The 20,956-nt window shown below is 47.7% G+C and overlaps 2 long non-coding RNA genes across 13 annotated transcripts in view; one reads left to right on the forward strand and one right to left on the reverse strand.

Annotated features, from left to right (window-relative positions):
- The first annotated feature begins 5,715 nt into the window (after window positions 1-5,715).
- LOC144292970 (uncharacterized) lies at window positions 5,716-12,516 on the forward strand. The gene is made up of 3 exons (XR_013360394.1): window positions 5,716-6,746; window positions 11,072-11,258; window positions 11,953-12,516. It is a non-coding gene; the product is annotated as an uncharacterized LOC144292970 (long non-coding RNA).
- A 320-nt stretch (window positions 12,517-12,836) lies between these two features.
- LOC144292980 (uncharacterized) overlaps window positions 12,837-20,956 on the reverse strand; it is a 62,434-nt gene continuing 54,314 nt past the window's right edge. For 11 of the 12 annotated variants that reach the window (XR_013360409.1, XR_013360401.1, XR_013360403.1 and 8 more), the window contains 2 exons: window positions 20,449-20,555; window positions 12,837-13,422 (listed from right to left, as the gene is read on the reverse strand). This is a non-coding gene — a long non-coding RNA (uncharacterized LOC144292980). Of the gene's footprint in view, window positions 13,423-16,745; window positions 16,878-20,448; window positions 20,556-20,956 lie in introns of all 12 variants that reach the window. The other variant, XR_013360400.1, reaches the window with a different exon arrangement.

Here is a 20,956-nt window from a genome sequence, read left to right on the forward strand (position 1 = left end):
AATGAGACCCCAGTCATCAAAAGCCACTACTTAGGAAGAGTTCCATGCTATCTCAGGGCTTATTCTATCAACCAATGGCTGAATATATAAAAATAATGGGCAAATACTCTGAAGAGTCAGAGAAGATACTCCTGAGCCAAGACCCCTTTCACGTGATCTGCATTTGCACTGATTGTTGAAAACGATCTCAAATTAATTTCATTAACTTCAAATAATGAGGTTTTTCATTTTATTTGGGGAACATGGTATTAACAGCAATTCAACTCCCATTCTTTCACAAAGCTATTTAGCTTCTGTCACTCCCCAGCCTTTTGGCTAAGAGGGAGTGTGAAGATGTCGCTTCTGAGGCCATACATTTCATTATCAGGTTTTAAGAGAAATGAGAAAAACACTGAATTTTCTGAAGCATAGGCCCATAGTCTCTGAATCTGTTTTTCATTCCCACTTATCTTGGCTTGTTAAAAAAATTATAAGTTAAGATTTCTACATTCACGAATTCCACCTGTTACCAATAGGGTCTTCTGCAGAGTTAATGCCATCCTTCCTCCCCAGGTCACATGAGCCATGTGACAACACATACACAAATATACAAGGCACACAGTCAGTGCTTAAAAAATCTTTAATGAATTACTGTTATTTACCAGTCATTTTCTTTCTATGAAGAAAATTGACAAACAATGACATTTTCACCATTTTGTAAATCATTTTGTAAATCCTTTTCTCGGTAACTAGAATTGCCAATAAATTCCCAAGTCCTTTGTTTTATTTTTTTTTTAAGATTTTATTGATTTATTCATGAGAGACACACAGAAAGAGGCAGAAACAGGCAGAGGGAGAAGCAGGGTCCCTGCCAGGGAGCCTGATGTGGGACTTGATCCCTGCACCCTGGGATCACGCCCTGAGCCCAAGGCAGACACTCAACAGCTGAGCCACCCAGGTGCCCCTGTTTATTTTTTAACAAGTTCGTTTTTTGCATTCAGGTGACTTTTAATACTTCCTTTCTCTTCAGTTTGAGAAAGAAATGGATGGCTCCACATTCTTGCTCTAGATCAATGACAGTTTTTTCAAAGGCAGTGCGAGCCAAAGTGGAGTCCTTTGTGTCCTGCCCCAGCGGGCAGGTGCATTTGCAGAAACCAACCCCCAGGGGTCAGAATTCACAAACTGGAAGTGGCCTCAGGTTCAGTTATTAGCTCAAGAAGCCTCAGCTCTGTTTCTCTGGAGAGGAACCTCTTACCTGTTGTGAGATAATTGGGGTTTTCCCCAGAGGATTTTTGACATCTCTTCACCTGGTGATATAGGAGTAGGTCCAGATGACAAAGAAAGAAGACATCTCAAAACCATCCTCACAGAAGCACATTTGTATGTAATGTCAATCACAGAGCATGGCAAAGGCAGAGAGAATCGAGAAGTGCTTTAGGTTTAAAATGTTGGTGGTATCGGGGCACCTGGGTGGCTCAGTTGGTTGGGCAACTGCCTTTGGCTCAGGTCATGGTCCCAAGGTCTTGGGATCAAGCCCCGCATCAGGCTCCCTGCTCAGCAAGGAGTCTGCTTCTTCCTCTTCTGCTCCCCCTGCTTGTGCTCCCTCTGTCAAATAAATACATAAAAATTAAAAAAATAAGAGAGGATAACATAAAACAAAATGTTCATGGTATCAAAATTTCTGATCAACACTACCTCTTAGTGGGTATTGCTGTTAGAGAGAGAGTTGCTTCTTTAGCTTAGAGTGGGAAAGGACTCCTTTGGGAGGAAACACCAGTCCCAGAGTTTCCCACATCCCAGGTGACTTTTGCCCACGGAAGGACAGATAGTTGGGAAGGCCACCATGGGTGGGTGACGACCGGGCCTGAGGCACCAATGAGAACCCAGGTTTCCTTCCACTTCTAGCAATCCACAACCCTCTCCAGATATATATATATATATTTTTTTTTTTCCCTCTCCAGATATTATCAACACTTGGGACACCTCTGATCACCTATTCTCCTCAGATCCAATTCCCCACTGTTGTCCTCCTTCCTAGGACTTACTAGTAACCTGTCATGCCCCACTTGATGGTAAAACAAAACTAAACAAAACACCTTTATTATTCCCAACCTAGTCAAGGAGGTTCCCTGCCTTCTGTGTCCTCTACTTTCCATTGCAGAGAGAAATTCTGCTCTCCCAGAGACTACCATTTTTCTGCGCTTATCTGAAATAGGAGTTGCTTTGTGTTTGCAAGCTCTGCTTCATGCCAAACTCTCACATTTACACTTCTGAGTCATTAATACCTTTGTCATCCTCACCTCTGACCTCACTACACATTTGCCTCGGGTACCTGTGGCAAGTCTTCCTTCTAGAGGACTTTCAGCTCCATGCAAAAGGCCATCCATAAACCACCTTCGTCTCAGTATTTTGCCCTTTCAAGACCACACCTGAAGTTCCATTGCTCCCTAGAATTGCTCCATCTCTGAAATCTCAGACTCAAGCACCCACCCACTGACCTCGTCCTATTCTTCAATCACCACAATGCAGGCACTTCTAGTTCTGAATCACACCCACTCTCTCCATCCTGTCAAACCCCTTTTGTATTTCCATCACTGTTTTCTGCACCCCAGATCCCATGCTCAGTCCCTTTACTCTCTTACCCCTTGACCTACTTCTACTGCCTCTAATGCTGCACCTGTGTGGGCTACTTACCTTCCCACAGCTCTTCCTTCTTCTATTTTCAGGCTATGTACTCTTCCTGAGTGACCTCATCTACTCCCACAGTTTTAAGTGCTACTTACAAGCTGATGCTTCCCAAGTATCTATCTCCAGCCAGATATTTTTTCCTAAATTCAGGAAAAGGCACATAACCTGAATGTCTATGGGGTGTTTCCATAAGCACTTGCAAACTCACTTTGTCAAAACTGAGCTAATCATTCCCTCCCCCACAGGTGGGGTGGAAAACTGATCCTCCTCTTATATCCCTCCTCTCGGTGAATGGTACTTCATGTTCCTAGTCTCTCAAATCGGAAAGTCAAGTCATTCTGGACTCTCTCCCTTCCTTAGTCACATATTTTCCTTCAATCTCAAATTGGTCAATTGTAATTATTCCCAAGTGTCTGGCAAATCCATCCATTCCACATCATATGAACCCTGTTCATTTCCTACTTGAATCTGGCACCAGGATTCTTTAATTGCAAATAACAGAAACTACCTCTGGCTAATTTGTTATGAGCAATGTGTGTGTGTGTGTGTGTGTGTGTGTGTGTGTGTATACATGTATATATCACATATATATACACACATATATATATCAGAAAGATACTGGGTAATGTGTTCACATATATATATATGAATGTATACACACACACACTCACACACACACACACATATATTAGAAAGATACTGGATAGTTTCCCAAAATGGAAGAAAAACTGACCAACTAGAACTTTGGAAGGATAAGAACCAATGGCTTACAGAGGTAGGAAACCTCGTAAGGTGTGCCATTAGCTGATGCAGCTCCAATCATCTTGTATCTCTGTGTACCTCCCAGCTAATCACCCTCCCACACCCTCCCTTTACCAACTGCAGTTGGTAAACCTTCTTTCTAAAACAGAAATCTGATCAAGTCCCTCATTTTTTAAAAAGATTTTATTTATTTATTCATGAGAGACACAGAGAGAGGGGCAGAGATATAGGCAGAGGGAGAAGCAGGATCCCCATGGGGAGCCTGATGTGAGACTCAATCACAGGACCCCAGTATCAAGACCTGACTCAAAGGCAGATGCTCAACCACTGAGCCAGCCAGGTGCCCCAGGTCCCCCATTCTTAAAATCCATTGCTGGCTAATCAGAGCTTTCAGAATAAGATGCCTAAATCCTTAACATTCATGAGTTGGCTTCTCTTGGTACCATCCCTGACCATTCCTCTCCCATCTTTCCACCTCACATGCTATTCTTGAGTCCTGCTTAGCTACATGCAGGTCCCTGTCAGTGCCAAACTCTCTCATGTTCTGATGTCTACTTTAGTAGCGATGATGCTAGCAGAACTCACCTGAGCTGGTTCAAACAAAGAGTCTTAAATGAAAAAACCACTTTCAGAGGTATAGGAAGGGTTAAATGAGTCAAGAAAGCAAGATAGAATGCCTATAGACTAGCCATGGTGGGAAGTCATTACCAAACTGGGGCTGAAATCAAGACAAGGGGAGGAAACAGAGATATCAGAGCTCAGGGAGAGCTGAAGCCACTGGGGAGAGGATCATCCCTTTGGAAGTATAGTTGTTGGGAGATGCAGCTACTACCACAGGGATGGAACGCCCACCCATATCCCAAGTGATCCTCTGCTACTTTGTATAATGCTTATCATAGTGCTTACACACACCAGTGAGGTAAGCACACACCAGTGAGGCAGCTCATTCACCTGCCTGGTTTCTACATTTCTGGAGGACAAAGACTCTGCTTGTCTGAGCATGCCCCAACATGCACAGCACTGTACCTGGCACATAGAGAGTGCCCCACGCATTTGCTGAATTAATGAACAAATCAATTGATCGGTTTCACTTTATTTCAACGTGGAATCTGAAATCAGTGAGTTTACAGGCAAGAGAAAAGGGAAGGAAAGTGAGAACTGCAGGCAGAGTTTGGGGACATGTTTCTTGAGATAAGAAAGGTACCGGGATCCCTGGGTGGCACAGCGGTTTAGCGCCTGCCTTTGGCCCAGGGCACGATCCTGGAGACCCGGGATCGAATCCCACGTCGGGCTCCCGGTGCATGGAGCCTGCTTCTCCCTCTGCCTATGTCTCTGCCTCTCTCTCTCTCTCTCTCTCTCTCTCTGTGTGTGTGTGACTATCATAAATAAAAAAAATTAAAAAAAAAAAAGGTACCACTCACTGGGTTAGCCTCCTTCTGTCTCCAGGATTAGGTCCCCAAAAATTGTTATTAAATTAACACAAAAAATAGCCATTTGCTGAGTCTGACTTTTAATGGAAACAATGGGCAGGAACCTGACATTAACATAATGCAGAAGGTGAGCTGTGGCATCTGTCCTTCTCTGATGCAAGAAATGAAGGGTCCATGGGACCAATGAGATTCTCAAAATTAGTAGGACAATCGGAACCAAGACAGGAGAGATCAAGCCTGAGAGTGAAGGAATCTCTCTTGTTCCATTTAGATGGTGTGTGGAAGTGGACAGTGAGGTGGCCCATAAGGAACAGAAATAAGTTGGCTCCCTGAGAGTAAATATAAACCAACACTCAATGGAAGAGTTTGGAGATTAAGTTGCTACCTCTTGGGCTCACAAACATTTGGCTGTAATGCAATTAGTTTACCTTAAGAAACGTGTGACTTTGGAGCCGGGGTCAGGTGTGTCAGCACCCAATGTCTGGAGCACAGGCAGGGCTGAGCTTGCGGAGCCCTCAGTTCTGAGAACCTGACACCCCTAGGTCCTTGCACCGAAGTGAATGCACTAAGATGTAACGGATGTTAGAAGCCAGGCTGATCCCGTACACATCAGCTATGGCTGAACTGTGTGCCCCCCACCCCCAAATTCACATGTTGAAGTTCTCAACCCAGTGTGACTATATCTGGAAAGACTCGTTAGGAGCTAATTAAGGTTAAATGAGGTCATGGCAGGCCCCAATCTGATAGAACGGTGGCCTTAGGAGAAGAGGAAAAGACAGAGAGAGATCCCTCATGTGAGACACAGGGAGGGGCCACCGAGGGAAGGCAGCTGTCTGCAAGACTGGAAGAGAGCTTCTTTCTGTCAGGAAGCAGATCAGCTGGCAGGCCTTGACCTTGGACTTCCCAGCCTCCAGAACTGTGAGAAAAAAAATTCTCTTATTTAAAGCACCCAATCTGTGGTATTTTGTTATAGTCGCCCAAGCAGACTGAGACAACACTTGGGCTTTGAATTTGTTTATACTCTGAAACAAAGGGTTTTTCTTATGCAAAATTGGTAGTCTTCAGGCCAAAACCTGAAATCAGATGACAATCGATGAAGCACCTTCTGTGATCCTCTGTTTCACCCTCTGTGAAATGGGAATGACAACCCCTGCTCTGTCAGCCTCAGGTCACCGCTGTGCTAATCAAGTGCACGAGAACATTCTGTAAACCCTGAATGTGCCCGGACACGCAAACATCCCGGCATCGGCCCTGTCCGCCTCCCCACCCAGAAGGGAGCCGCACATTAGGAATATTGGCTCCTGGTTTTCTTTTTTTTTTTTTAACCAGAAAAAAACGTTATTATCATTCCTACTTGGAATAAGTGAAACGGGGAAGCATTCGGAAGCAGCAGGAAAATCTCAGGCAGGGGCAGTCTCAAGTCAACCCAGGAGCGAAACCTGGAGAAAACTGAGCCCGGGGAAGGAAGAGTACAACGAATGTGCAGCTTCAAGAAGAAAAAAGAGACAAAAAGCTAAGAGAACTCTGGCTGCTTTTCCCAAGGCAACTGTCTGTCCCACAAGCCAACGCCTGTTCCGAGGGGAAGAGAGGTTTTCCAGAGGCCAGCGTCCTCTGAGGCTGTGGAGGTTGATGAGAGGGGAGGGAGCCCCTGCATTTGGGGGGGGGGGGGTGAGACAAACCGCTTGCATGGAGTATGGGTACAAGTGAAAGCAGCCACGAGAGGAAGGAGGCTAACAGCCTGAATTTGGGCCACACTCTGTGAAATGTGATCGAATGCACACGGTGCCTAGAGCAAACGCAGGAGGTCAAGTTCACACGTGGGCCAAAGGTCCAGTCTCTGCGGAGGAGCCAAGACGCAGCAGTGCTCCGGCGCTGCACCTGCCCAGCGTGAGTGGGTCAGAGGGGGCCTGGGACGTGGGGCTGGGGGAGGGGAAGCGGGGGGGGGGGGGGGCGAGGTCGGGAGCCTGCGGCCCGGGAGGCCAGGGACCCGGGAGAAACACGAGCAAATAGGAGAGTAAAAGTCAGCACGCACGTGTTCCAGGCCAGCTCGACTGCGGGCAAGTCGGACTCTAATGATCCACTTCACCTTAGGGACCCCGGTCTCCCCCTTATACAAGGGGGCTGATGCAGCAGGCTCGGCTGGTCTTCCAGGGTTGTTGGGAGAATCCAAAGAGTTAGAAGAGAAACTATTTCAGAAATGGAAACGAATCAAACACCTAAGCGGGGTTCACTGCCCCCTCCCACCCCCAAGGAAGCGCGCTTGAGGTTGGGTCAGGCCTCCTGCCCCTGGGGCCTAGCAGGGCTCCCCCTCCGGAGGCGCAGCCTTCTTCCTGCCGAGCTGGGGGCTGCCGGTGGCCGGGGTGGTGGCGGGAAGGCCACCTGGGGGTGCACTTTCCTCTCCTTCCTCTCTGGTCTCCGCCCTGCCCAGCAACAGCCAAATACAAGACCTTGGGCTCCTGCTCTCCCCACCCGCTTCCTCCTGCTCAGGTCCCTCCTCTCCCTGCCTCCCCAGAAAGGGCAGTCTGGGGGTGAGCGCTCGCTGCCCCCGCCTTCCAGGGCGGCTGAGGGATGGCCCGTGTGCTGCCAGCACGGGGCAGTGCGCTTGCTTTCGCCAGGAAGGGACAGGGAGAGCCCTGCGGACCCTCGGCGATGGTCGAGAGAAGCGCCTGAGGCCCATAGGGAACTTTTGGGAGCCCCCTCGGAGCTCCCTAAAGGCACAGAGGCAACTGGGGTCACTTCATAGGGTCGCTGAGGAGACGGGGTGCTGGCTGCCATTTCCTCCCCAAGCCCTGGAGTTGCCGCCTCCTGCCAACACGTTGCCACCTGGCCCTACCCTGAGAAGGCTCTTCCCTGTCCCTGACCCCCCCACCCCCCCACCCGGGGGGCTCCAAGGGTCTTGACCCCGGCCCAGGGCTGGAGATGAGCTCCTATCCCCTGGGGAGAGGGCTGAGCACTGGGAGAGGAAAAGTGGCCTGCAGGCCCCTCTATAGCAATAGAACGAATGTTCTAGAGGTTCACGATTTACAACGCCCTTGAACAACCACGATATTTTATTGGAGCCTGACAACAACTGTCTTAGGGAGGTTGTTCAGAGCGGAAATCTGGAACTCACGAAGGTCAGATGACTTGCCCATCCAACATCCGAGCTATTAGAGGTGGTCCTGGAGCTGAAGCCCGCCGTGCTGTGCCTGCTGGGCTCACCACACTGCCTCTCTACGGGGCCTGCTGCCCTCTGACCTCCACCCCACACAAGTACCAGGACGCGGATTGCTGTGGGGTGCAGGAACCGCTTGCTCCAGGAGTGGCTGCCTGCCTGTGGCCGCAGAGCCAAGTGGGCAATAGGAAGGACACCCGGGGTGAGAAGGAAGTCTCAGGATGAACCCCGGGGACGGAGCGGGGGCGGGGGCAGAGATCTCTCTACTCTCAGAGTTGGCTGTCCCCCAAATGTGCTGAAGACTGCGGCTTGGCAGCTGTCAGAGGGCAGCCGACAGGAAGTTTCCTCCCAGGTAAATGAGAGGTGGCTCCAACTAAGCCCTTAACTCTGTGCACCTTGGAGCCACCTGGAGACGTTAGTTGACAGTTGAATACTGATTGCCCACGTCCCCCTAGAGCAACTGAGTCACAGATGGCTGAGAGAGGGGCTTTGGCATCTGCGGATATTTACGTTTGCCCACATGGTTCTCCTGCTTAGGATGATTGAGAACTGCTGTTCTAGGTTCTCAAACAAGGGAGACACAGACCTGCGACACAAAAAAGGGTGCCTCACAGAATGGGGGTACCCCCAAATCGAGCCAGTGTCACGTCACCCCTCTTCTTTACTTTCCTCAAACATTCATTCCCCTTTTTTTTTTGGACTGGGACCCTGCTGGGGTGTCTCTAAATGTCACAAGAGAGGGGTGCTGGTTTGTTCAAGGCTCTAACTTTCTAGGAACCTGCTGCCCTGGCCGGAGTCTCAGGGCCCGAGAGGCGCAGGCCCTCCACCCCCACCCCGTCCTCAGCTCAGATTAGAACCTGGGGAGCCCCCGGCAGGTTGCCCAAGGCTACTCTAAAGACGGGCCTCCTGTTCCCAAGGGTCCCTGCTCGCTGGCAGAGGAGAGGCGAGAGGGGCGGCCGGAGGCCTGTGTGTACTGGGTCTCCCGCTGCAGCCCAGCACTACTAGCTGGAGGCCGGGGCTGACGCAGAGCCCCTTGCAGCCCTTGGCTTCCCTTCAGGCATGTATTTATCTAACAAACTCTCTGAGCCAGGCTTCCGTCAGACCCCCCACTGCCCTTGCCTGGGGGGGGTGGGAGCAAGCACCACATTGGGAGGCACCCCCAGAACTTGGGATGCCACTGGATCATGGCTCTGGCCACCCTAGAGAGCCCCAGACCCAGGCCACACCTGCGTGGGCGGGCGGCAAGGTGGGAAATGCGGGGCTCTGTGGGGTTCCCTCAAGCCGACCCACCGTGGAGCACAGCAGAGGGTGGAGGGTGGGTGCTGTTCCAGTGGTCCTCACCGCGCCCTGCGGGCTGATCAGTATTATCTGTTTTACAGCTCCCAGAAGCCCAAGGAGGACACCCCCAGGACCCAGGAGGCAACAAATGCAAAAAGCATTTGTGTGCAGGCCTCACGCTTGGGGGACCTGGGGATGCTGACTGTTCATCAGTGGCAAAGCTTTGCAGAGAAGTGGGTGCCGCAGAAATCCCCTGGTGCTAAATACATCCACAGGGGCATGTGATGTAACGGTCCGTGCAAGGACACGGATGACCCTGGAAAACAGTAGGGAAAGTGAAGGCCTCCTATCGTGTGATTCCATTTTTCTTTTTAATGATTTTATTTATTTATTCATGAGAGGCACAGAGAGAGAGGCAGAGACACAGGCAGGCTCCATGCAGGGAGCCCGATGTGGGACTGGATCCTGGGACCCTGGGATCACGACCTGAGCCAAAGGCAGATGCGAAACCACTGAGCCACCCAGGTGCTCCTTGTGTGATTCCATTTATACAAAATATCTGGGACAGGCAAATCCGTAGAGGCCGATGTGCATTTCTGGTTGCTGGGGCTGAGGCCAGGGGTGAATGCTGAGTGAGGGTGAATGGGCATGGGTGAGAAGAATGTTCTGGAACTAGGTAGCGGTTATGGTTGGACAACCATGTGAATGTCCTAAAAACTACTGAATTGTACAGTCTTTATGTCAAAAAGAAAAAAAAACTCCCAGCGTGAGGGTCTTCAAAGTCTGGAAGCTTCCCAGGATTCCCTGACATTCCTAGAATAACTTTCACAAGGTCCTTCAACGAGTAAGGGGCAAGGGCAACATGTAAGCCAAACCCTGCCTGACCCTGAACAGCCTGCTTCTCTTCCATCGATGTCAGGCTCAGCCGGTCCCGGAACCCCTCAGCAACGCTGGTCTGTGCAGGCAGCCAGGTCCTTCCCGCTCACGACTCGCTTGGGTTTTCTACACCGAGGAGTCGGGGTCGGGCTTAGCACGAGATAGGACTAGGAGAGGGAGTCGGCAGTGTGGACTCAGGAAGGCCTGTGGGGCTTGGGGTGGCCGGGGGCAGGGGGCCACCCTGGAGGGCTTAAGGACACTTCCTTAAGATGCTCATCATCTCCCAGAGGCCACGTTCCCACTTTTAGGCCTTCATACCGGTTGTTCCGCCTTCCTGGGCCCCACTTCCCCAGTATAGCTAAACCCTTCACCTCCTTGCGTCTTACCTCTGAACGACGAAGCCTATGCTGACCACTCTATTTTAACTTTTTTTTTTTTAAGATTTTATTTATTTATACATGAGAGACACGGAGAGAGAGGCAGAGAGAAAAGTAGGCTCCCTGTAAGGAACGTGATGCGGAACTCGATCCCAGGACCCCAGGATCACGACCTAAGCCAAAGGCAGACAGACGCTCAACCACCGAGCCACCTGGGCGCCCCTGACCACTTTACCTTAAATCACGCACACACACACACACATGCGCACACATTTGCCTCTGTCTTCCTACTCCTCACCTGCAGCTCATCCTTCTCTACCAGACATCACTTACTGGGGTAGGACTTTTGTCATTTCTTTTCCATTTCTCCCAGCTAGAACATTAAACTCCACCAAGTGGAAATCTTTGATTTGCTAATGTGGCCCAACGGCCCAGAACCAGTGCCTGACATGTTGTGATGCTCCACAAGCAGGGGGACAGAAGAATTAACAGACTGTGTTTTGTTCTGCGTGTCCCTGGTCTACCAGACACCCAGGGACCGACCACATGCACACGTTTTGCTGAGCGCCCTGGGACACCTGCTCTGAGCTCAGCACCAGAAACAAAAATGCCAGTTTTCCAAAGTCGTTTACCTCTTCATCTCCACGCAAGCCCAGCCCTTTGCTGAGAACACCACCTGAGAATATGACCCCCTGCTGTCTTCTTACAAAAGAGGTGAGCTTTCCTCTGCTTAGATGCGCCAGCCCCTGAGCTCCTTCTAAAGGAGCACCCAGACTCTGCCCCACTGCTTTCCTTCCGCACCTTCTTTCTTCTCTTTGAGGCACGTATTATAACATGAAATTATTGTTTCGTCCTTTGCCTCTGTGTGGACTCTCTCGCTTGAGAATATAAGCTCCACCAGGACAGGAACCAGGTCTGTTTTCCTCACTGCGACATCCCTAGTACTTAGCACACCTGACAGGTGCACAGTCAATGTCTGAGGAAGGGAGAAAGAGATGAAGAAGGGAGGGGATGGGGATCCCTGGGTGGCGCAGCAGTTTGGCGCCTGCCTTTGGCCCAGGGCGCGATCCTGGAGACCCGGGATCAAATCCCACGTCGGGCTCCCGGTGCATGGAGCCTGCTTCTCCCTCTGCCTGTGTCTCTGCCTCTCTCTCTCTCTCTCTCTCTCTCTCTCTCTCTGTGTGTGTGTGTGTGACTATCATAAATTAAAAAAAAAAAAAAAAAAAAAAGATTAAAAAAAAAAGGGGAGGGGATGGGAGGCGGCAAGGAGCTCTCCATATAAGGAGGCCAAGGTACAAGATCTGCTAGAGAGGCCCTGATAATGGAACCTTGGTGTGAAAAAGGGGGTCCTGGCCCACAGGAATGGCTAGAGCCAAACCTAAGCATGCTGCCTCTCACTTGCTTGAAGGGGTGCACAGTGGCTGACCAGCATCCCCCCTGTGGACGCGTGATGGCAGCCAGAGAGCCAACTCTTCTGATCCAGATGGTGAGCACATTGCTTCCCTGATCTTCTAGACGAATCCAGGCAAGTCCACAGAGTGATATCAAATACAGCAGCCTTTCCTCCACATTTAGAATCGCGAACTTGTCTGCTAAAGGCTTAACGGGCAACTCCTGGTCTCAGTCTCACCATCGCCATGTGACCTGGTGTCATCGGTCCCATTTGACAGGCGAGGAGCCCGTTGCATGTGCGGGGACTACACCTTAGCCCTCGGGCAGCCTGGTTCTGAAGCTTATGGGCTTAACCACTGCATTTACTAACCCTTTACCATTTTTTTTTTTTTAAGATTTTATTTATTTATTCATGAGAAACACAGAGAGAGGCAGAGACACAGCCAGAGGGAGGAGCAGGCTCCATGCAGGGAACCTGATGTGGGACTTGACACCAGGTCCCCAGGATCACACCCTGGGCCGAAGGCAGGTGCTAAACCACTGAGCCACCAGGGCTGCCCATGACCCTTTACCTTTTACATTTTACTGGTCCCCTCTGCTGCTGCTTTTTTCATAAAGGAACTCCCTGTAGTTCAATTGGCAAAGATAACATCCCAGGGGACTCCTGGGTGGCTCAGTGGTTGAGCATCTGCCTTGGGCTCTGGGTATGATCCCGGGGTCCTGGGATCAAATCCCACGTCAGGCTCCCTGCAGGAGCCTGCTTCTCCCTCTGCCTGTGTCTCTGCCTCTCTCTCTGGTCTCTCATGAATAAGTAAATAAAATCCTGGCATGCTCAGACCCGAATTGTGTCTTGTGGATAAATCCCGCCCCGCAGTTGGCACCAGGGAGGTGCTAGCTTGCAACAGTTAGCAGAGATTTATTTTAAAAAGGACAAATCGATGGTCAACAATTGCCTATACATAAACTTATTTTTCATTTTCTATCACACTGGAAACTTGTCCTTTTCTTCCCATTTGGTGAAAACTGGAAAAGCCACAACGTGTCAGCAGCCAAGGGGCCCAGCTCCTCTGTGTGGTTTGGGCCCCTCCTGAGACACCTGCTGGGATGAAGGTGAGGAGGCCTTGGGAAGAAGTTTTCACATTCCGAACATCTAGTGCATTACTTACTTCTCCTTTCCAAAAATAGGACTTTTATTCAGATCGACTTTGTTCTCCTTCAAAGAGAAACCGCATTTAAATAAAAGCCTAAGTGCCACCTGCAGCGCTTCGGTGCATGCGTGCGAGCATGCGGCCGCAAAAGTCCCTTCCGAGCCAGAGGCCTGTGGGGTTGGGGCAGGTGAACAGCCTCCTGCAAAGCTTTCCTCAGAAGGTTCTGAATTTCCACTTGAGCCGCTGCGTGGGCCTCCTCTCCACCTCGAGTGCCCGGCTCTGCGGGGAGCTTCCTGGCATGTGCCACACTCTTCTCCAAGGACATGGGGATTCTGTGTCTATTTAACAAACAGAATATGGTTAAAAGAAGCATCTGGAGCAACCCAGAAAGGGAAGGAAAAGGGAGGGGCAGGGAACGACTAACTTAGCACACCTAAAACCTAGAGGCTGGAAAAACCGGTGGATGGAAGAGGGTGCTAAGTCCCCAAGGTGTGGGGGCTTCGCACCAGCAGGAACAAGAAACCAAAGGCACCCCTACTTCTCCCTTCCTCAGTGAAGCTGAAGCCCTCACTGACCCTTATGAGAAAGGCAGGAGGTGGTTCCTCTGCCTTGAACTCGAAAGTAACCCCTCCTCCTGCCTGTTCCCTGAACCCACTGGGTGCTGCAAGAGTGGTTCCTTGTCTTCTCTCCAGATGTCACAGCGGGAGCCCGACACCACTCTGAGGGAGCCCTGCAACAGAGTCACAATGAACCAAGCCCCCAGAGCAAGCCTAGAACCCAGGCCTGTCCTAAAATCACTCTGCCACCTGATTAAGGCCTTACAGCCTGAATGCAAAGTTAGGTTCCTTGTGGAGGAAATCCTGAGAGTCAACCTTCTTTTTAAGACCTTGATCCTCTGCAAAGGGGAAAGTGTCCTCGGATCCCCAAAACAGGGCTTCTCAGTGTGGTCCTGGGATCATCTGGGTCTGAATCAGCTTGGGTCCCTATTAAAAATTCAGAGTCCCGGACCCTCTCTTAGTCCCCCCACCCCCCACCCCCCCCCACCCCCCGACCTGGGATTTAGGGAATCCGAGGCTTCCTACAGCTTGGGAATCACTAGATTTGAGAATTCAAGACTCACATTCCTTCTCAGAAAAATTTGGCCCAGGTGAGATCACAACCATTTTTAGACCAGTATTTTTTTAAGGCTCCCTCCTTGTTATGCTAGCATCAAGGCACTTGGGAAGTTGCAGATTCATTCCAGAACAAAAAGATCTGTACGCAGAACCCAGACTGGTGGCACCCGGTTCACGGAAATGCCTGTGCCTTGCCAGCAGTGCCATTGACTGCGTGATGGTAGTTTGCTCTGAACAAAGGAGCAGAGAAGACAGGGTGTGCAGGTGAATCTGAGTTGTGCTTGCAATTGCCATAGCAACTGCAGCCATCATCCCTAGATAGGATCCCCGCAGGTCCATTTGCAAAGCCCGAGGCCCTGCTTGCTTTGGATTGGAAATCCTGCCTTCTTGGGACGTGGTTCTGAGGGTTTGTAAGTGTGTCTCCAAAACAGAAGCAAATAGGCAATTGTGCTTTTCTACCACTCTGTTTTCTCGGTGAGAGTCTTCCAAAAGCATCTCTGCGTAATCCAAACAGGATGGAAATTCTTCTCATCCCTTGGCACAAATCTCCTCCTGCCTCTTGCTTGGAGGGGAATGGAAGGGGCTGAGTTTGGGGCTGCAATGATTCCTTTGCCTCCCTCCCTTCCCCTTCCTAGTTAGCGGGCCTAATCAATGCTTCTACACCAGGATTTTAATCAGGTTGCAATTTTAAACCACTGTTTATTTTGTACTGAGTGGAGAACTTTTAAAAGGATGGCTATGCTGGAAACCACGGCACATTTTCGTTCTAGGAGCCTAAATGTTAATGTTGCACGGGCCAGATATGGTAAGCGCTGTATCTTACATTATGAATCAAGCGTTTCATCTTTGCCTAAAAATGGTAAAATAACAGCAGCTAGAAGCATATGTGCTTATCGCATAGGAAACAAGGCTCAGTGGCTGTGTCCTTTACCAAGGGGAACGTTTCACATTCCAGAGTCAGGCGGGCCTCCCCCCTCGAGGGCTCAGAAACCCCAGTGCTCCTGGAGTATGTTAATCTCCTCTGGGACAGACTCACAGCCACTAGAGCCCCCCAAAACTGAAGGCCATCTTGCTCATTTGCAAGGAGAAATACCTCGCAGGAGCAGGAGCACATATATTACATAACCAGCCAACCTGCAGGGGAAGCCAAACAATACAGTGGTCAAAATGCCATTTTGTTCATTTATAGTCAAAAAAATGTTTTTAAATCACTGTATGGGATGGAATACTAAAAGCCCTTGCAGCAGATCCATTTCCGTAGGCAGAACTATAGAGGAAGTCCGATCATAATCAGAGATTTGCTTAAGGAGCAGGAAGTCAGAACAAAGAGAGTTGTTCAGATAAATTCACTGCTTCATGCCATTGAGGCTACGAGAGCTGAGGCTTCCACCTACAGGATAGGACTGACCCAGCCAATAGGAGGGGCTGATCTCTTTTCCCCACACAATGCTCTGAAGAACCCTGCCAACTGTCCCCCCATGACTCAATTTTCTATATTTCAAGCTCCTGATTTTCTCATTATAATTTTTTTTTTAGCTCTAATTAATATCGGTCAGGTTATCCTCTTACAGCCTGGCAGGGTTGGGGCGGAGGAGGCAATTGTCTTTTAAATGGCTTTTAAATGTATCCTCAGTGTTCTGTATTCTGTACCCTGTTGTGTTGATGTCATAGTTTAACTCTGTACCAGCTACTTTCTTTTTCTTGGGGGCAGCCTCTCTGAAGCTCCAGATAGGTGGGCAACATTTCTGAGTACAATGTCATATTTCTTCTCATTTGCAAGTGACTCAGCTTGCATTTGAGGACACAGTAGCTTGATCTCATGACCCTGAGATCATAACCTGAGCTGAAATCCAGAGGCAGATGCTTAACCGACTGAGCCACCCAGGCGCCCTGGTGAATGCTTGCATCTTAAACTAAAAAGGCTGGGGGCAGATGGGGTCACGGGGGTGGGGAGGATAGAGCAGAGGGAGTGCAGATGGGGACATAGGTCCCCTAAGGAGGCACTGTAAAGAATTTTTTAAGTTCAATTTGTTCTATCAAATTTTGTTTTAATTTGTTGGACTGAACATCTATTACATGAATGTAAGTGATTTTGCACATAATTTATTTACACTCAGGTAAATTCTAGTAAGCAAAAACAAAGGGGGAGAAGCACTTTATATAAGCCCTAGGGGCCATTTGCTCTTTGTATCTTACTGGGAAAAAGGGGATAAAGACTCAAGTTCTTCTGAACACATTAGCCTGGAATGCAGCTACCACGCAAAAATGAAGGATTAGGTCAGGGCAACAAATGGGATGTAAAAGACAAGCAAACAAATAGACAAACAGGGCTGCTCAATTCATAGATTCCAAAGAGTTGTGTGGGGTGGGGGCATTAAGGGATGGGAACCTATTTGAGGGATCCAGGCTCTATCTTCCCCCATCCTTTGACCCTTTATTTAAGCATTTGGGTCTTATGTTGTGGAGCAGAGCCCACTAGGCTTGACTGCAAGGGCACCATTAGGGTTTCTTGTATGGAAAGTGTGAATACAATGTTTAGCATTCACCTTAGGGAGACAGCGGACCCTGGAGTGGCCCTTGCCCTCTCTCTGAGGTATTGGTGAGGTCCTGCAGCAATCTAAAGGCATGAAGAATTCCAGCCTGGGCTGCTGTCCTCTTTAGAAAATTGGAGATCCAATCTGAATGAGGAGAACAAAAGGGTCTTAAGATTCTACTGAAAAGGTTTGAGGTTGATGAACATGATCCATTCACTGTATTGACAGCTGTGCCGGTCTGGGCTATTGAGCAAGGACGTGACCCCAGGGACCTCTACAGAGGTAGTGGAGTAAACCAGAGAAAGAGAAGATGTGATATGCCTCAGAATTTACCAAAGTGAAGGCCTAGGAATTAAGTAGAGGCATCCCAGATAAGCAAAAGGATTATTTACCAACTGTAGGTCACAAAACATAAAGATCCTAGAATCTCAGACTTTGTCATCTAGAAACATAATGATACTGGATTGGCTTCAGGATACTTACAACAGAGGTTAAAAAGAAATTAATGAATAGGTGTTTTCTGAACCATTACTAAACTTCTATGTAGACGGGAACAGAAAGTAAGGTAAAATGCAGAGACTGGGAGATTTTTATCATTTGGATGTACCAGAGTTTTATTTCTTTTTTAAGCAGAACTGTTGGAACTACCCAAGTTTTATATATTTATATATATATATATAAACACAGCAGAAGAAAGCTACACTAGCTACTCAGTCTTTCCCTCTTACATATGACAAGACAATTTAGGATTGCCAGGCGTAGGAAGAAAACCAGCAATAAGAGACACCAAGATAAATAATTGGAAAAACAGAAATGATTCAGGAAACAAAGCAATTAAAATCCTCAGAGTGATTAGCTATTCATAAGCCAAGGCTAAGGTATTATAAATAAGGAGAAAACAGAAAGAACCACTGGAAATTACAGTTGCTGATATAAGAAATGCAATAGAAGAATGGAAAAGTTAAGAAAATCTCTCAGATCTTAGAACAAAAAGACACAGAGATACAGAAAAACTGACATTTAGGAGGCAATTTTATGTTTCATGTATTTTACCATGATTAAAAAAAAAAAAAGAGAGACAAGATTAATTCAGCAAGCCCAGCATGCAACAAATCAAATTTCAAGAGAAAACAGAGACCAAAAAATAAATTAAAAAAAAAAAAAAAAAAAAACAGAGACCATGAAGAAGAGAAAATGAGTGCAGAAATAATGAAAATCTTTTAGAGCCAAGAGGTCACAAATCCACAAGTTGAAAGGAGCTATTAAACGCTCAGTTCAAGAATTTTAAAATATCTGCTCCTAAACACATTACTATGAAAATTCAGAAAGCCAAACATAAAGAGAACATCTTAAAATCTCCCAGAAAGTAAAACCAAGTCAGCCACAAAAGAACAAGCCATACTAGCATCTGATTTCTCATTAGCAACAGTGGATGCTAGAAAGCAATTGCCCTATGCTTTTAAATGTCAAAGGGAAAATAATTTTTGACCTGTTGTGGAAAGATGATATCTTGAAGTATTCATTTGTATGTTTCCTGTGTGTTTCTTTCCCTCTTTACTTACTTGAACCCCTAGGGCCTTTTTTCTTCCACTCAGGCCTACTCAGATAGTCATGAGTCACCCACTTTGGAAGCAGCAACAAAGAGTATAAAATTAAAAGGAAAAAGCCTTTAGACAAAGGATGGGATGGAAAGATATATCCGCATGCCTGCAGTGCTAGTTTTTCCACTCCAAAGACTAGATAAAATATTACAGGACGACCTCACAAAGGAATGAAGAAAACTCCAAATTTAAGAGGGGAACTGGTAGGATGGGGAGATCCTCTCATCACAGATACCAGTTGGTTGCCTAGAAACTGATTTGGTGCTGAGCTGTCCACACAAGTCCTCTGGTGAGGAGCTCTGCCCTTCTGGTCTCCTGGCTGGTCATCACCCACTGAATGTCCAGTTTGATGGGACACTCATTAGTATGAGTGGATTATCACTGTCTGATGGGCTACAACTAAGACACTTTGTGGGGTTTTGGTGGCATGAATAGAAAGCATTTTCCTCTGATCAAGAAAAGCTGTGCAAAACCAGTTGAAAATTGCCCTCTTCCCATTACACTTGACTACTATACCCAACCAAACTATCAAATGTACTGACAAAACTAAGATAGTTCGAAGCATTTCACATCTCACTTTAACATCATTGTTAGGAAACTACTTGATCTCTTTTAGAAACATAGGAGGGGAACTGGGAAAGAGGAAAATAGGGTGTTTAGGAAACAGTAGATGTCATAGAAAACAGGAGTGAAGGAAAGTTCTAGTGTTCTAGAATGATAGCTGCTGTGCTGGCCTAGAAAATAAGCCACTTTTTTTTTTCTTTACTTTTTAAAAGAAGATCTATTTATTTATTATTTGAGAGAAAGAGAGAGATAGCATGGGGGGTGGTGGTAGAGGAGCAAAGGGAGAGGGAGAAAGATAATCTTAAGCAGATTCTGTGCTGACCATGGAGCCTGATGCGGGGCTCAATCTCACGACCCTGAGATCATGATCTGAGTTGAAACCAAGAGTCAAGGCCAACCAGCTGAGCCACCCAGGTGCCCCAAAAATGAGCCCTTCTTAAAAGAGTAGATGGATGGGGCTCTCTGGAACAGAGGGAGATCTTTGGGAGCATGGTATCTGTTAAAAAGGTGATCTTGATGAAAAAGATGGTGGATGGACTGAATGTTTGTGTACCCCTGAAAATTTTTATGTTGAAACCCCATTCCCCAATGTGACAGTATTAGGAACTGGAGCCTTCAGGAGGTAATTAGGAGCAGATAAGGTCATAGGGTTGGTGTCCTTATGAGAGTCACAAGAGCTTGCTTCCTCCTCTATGCTCTCCACCATGCGAAGACACAAGAAGTTGTAGTCACAACCTGGGACAGGGTCCTCACCAGGGCCCAACCATAAGGGCATCTTGGTCTTAGACTTCCAGACTCCTGAACTGTGGGAAATGTTTCTGTTGTTTAATCCACTCTGTCTATGGTGTGCTGTTACAGCAGCCTGGACTGACAAGACAGATGGTCTGATGGGTATAATGGAAAGGATCAGCCAAAATGAGTGCTTTAAGGAGAGAGAGAAAGAAAAAAGAGAGAGAAAGGCATTTAGAAACTTAAAAATAAAACTCCACAAGAAAAAGATATCTAAATATATAGCAAACTCAAATGCATAATGGTTTTAAGAAATTTCTAAATTGTAAGAAAAGAAAATCTATTTGACTTTGAGGAAAAGAAATCCTCCTACTGATCTTGAGTTTATGTCATTTGGCCCAGTACATAACTGAAAGTATTTCAGGCACATGAGTTGGGCCAGCATTTGCACGGGCGACTAACACAAAAACGGCTTTTCTGGCTTGCAGGGAAGGCGTGACTGTGGTAGCAGAACAGAATGCAGATTGGTAATCATGATAATGTAGAAGGATAGTTGACAGAAGGAGGGCCACGGCAGGAGGGAGGAAAGCCAGAGAAAAGAAGAGAGCACCAGTATATTTCAGTAAAGCTGGGAAGCAATAGAAAAATGCTAAGAGTTGGTGACACAAGAAACACAGATACAGGTAGATTACCTTCAGTTACAAAGGAAACCAATGGAAAAACACATACAAGCTGGACATCCAAATGTTGACTGTCTCAGCCAGTTTGAGCTGCTCTAACAGACTCTCGTACATTGGGGAGCTTAAACAACAGAAACTTACTTCTCATGGTTCTGGAATGTGGAAGATGTGAGACCAAGGCACTGCAAGGTCCAATATGTAGAGAACGGATTCTTCTTGGTTTATAGAGGGCCATGTTCTTGTTGTATCTGCAGGTGGAGGGAGGGAAGGAGAAAGCAAGGGAGGAAGAGATGGAAGGGAGTGAGGAGAGAGAGAGAGAGAATGTTCTGTTGTGTTTCTTCATCTTATAAGGGCACTAATGCCATCACGAGAGCCCCATCCTCATCACCTCATTACCTCCCTTTAGGCCCCACCTCCTGAAACCATCACATTGGGGATTAGGGTGTCAACATATGGGATTTGGAGGGACATAGTCATTCCACAGCAATGACTCTTGAGGCTGGAGAGAGGTGGGGAGATTACTGTTTTTTACAATAAACTACTCTGTGGTCTTTGATTTGTTGTTTCGAACACACACTTTTTTGGTTAAATATTTTAGATGCATTTCAGGAATCACCTCCTCCATGAAGCCTTCTCTGACCTCTCCCCA

Source organism: Canis aureus, chromosome 21 (assembly GCF_053574225.1).
Source record: "Canis aureus isolate CA01 chromosome 21, VMU_Caureus_v.1.0, whole genome shotgun sequence".
Lineage (NCBI taxonomy): Eukaryota > Metazoa > Chordata > Mammalia > Carnivora > Canidae > Canis > Canis aureus.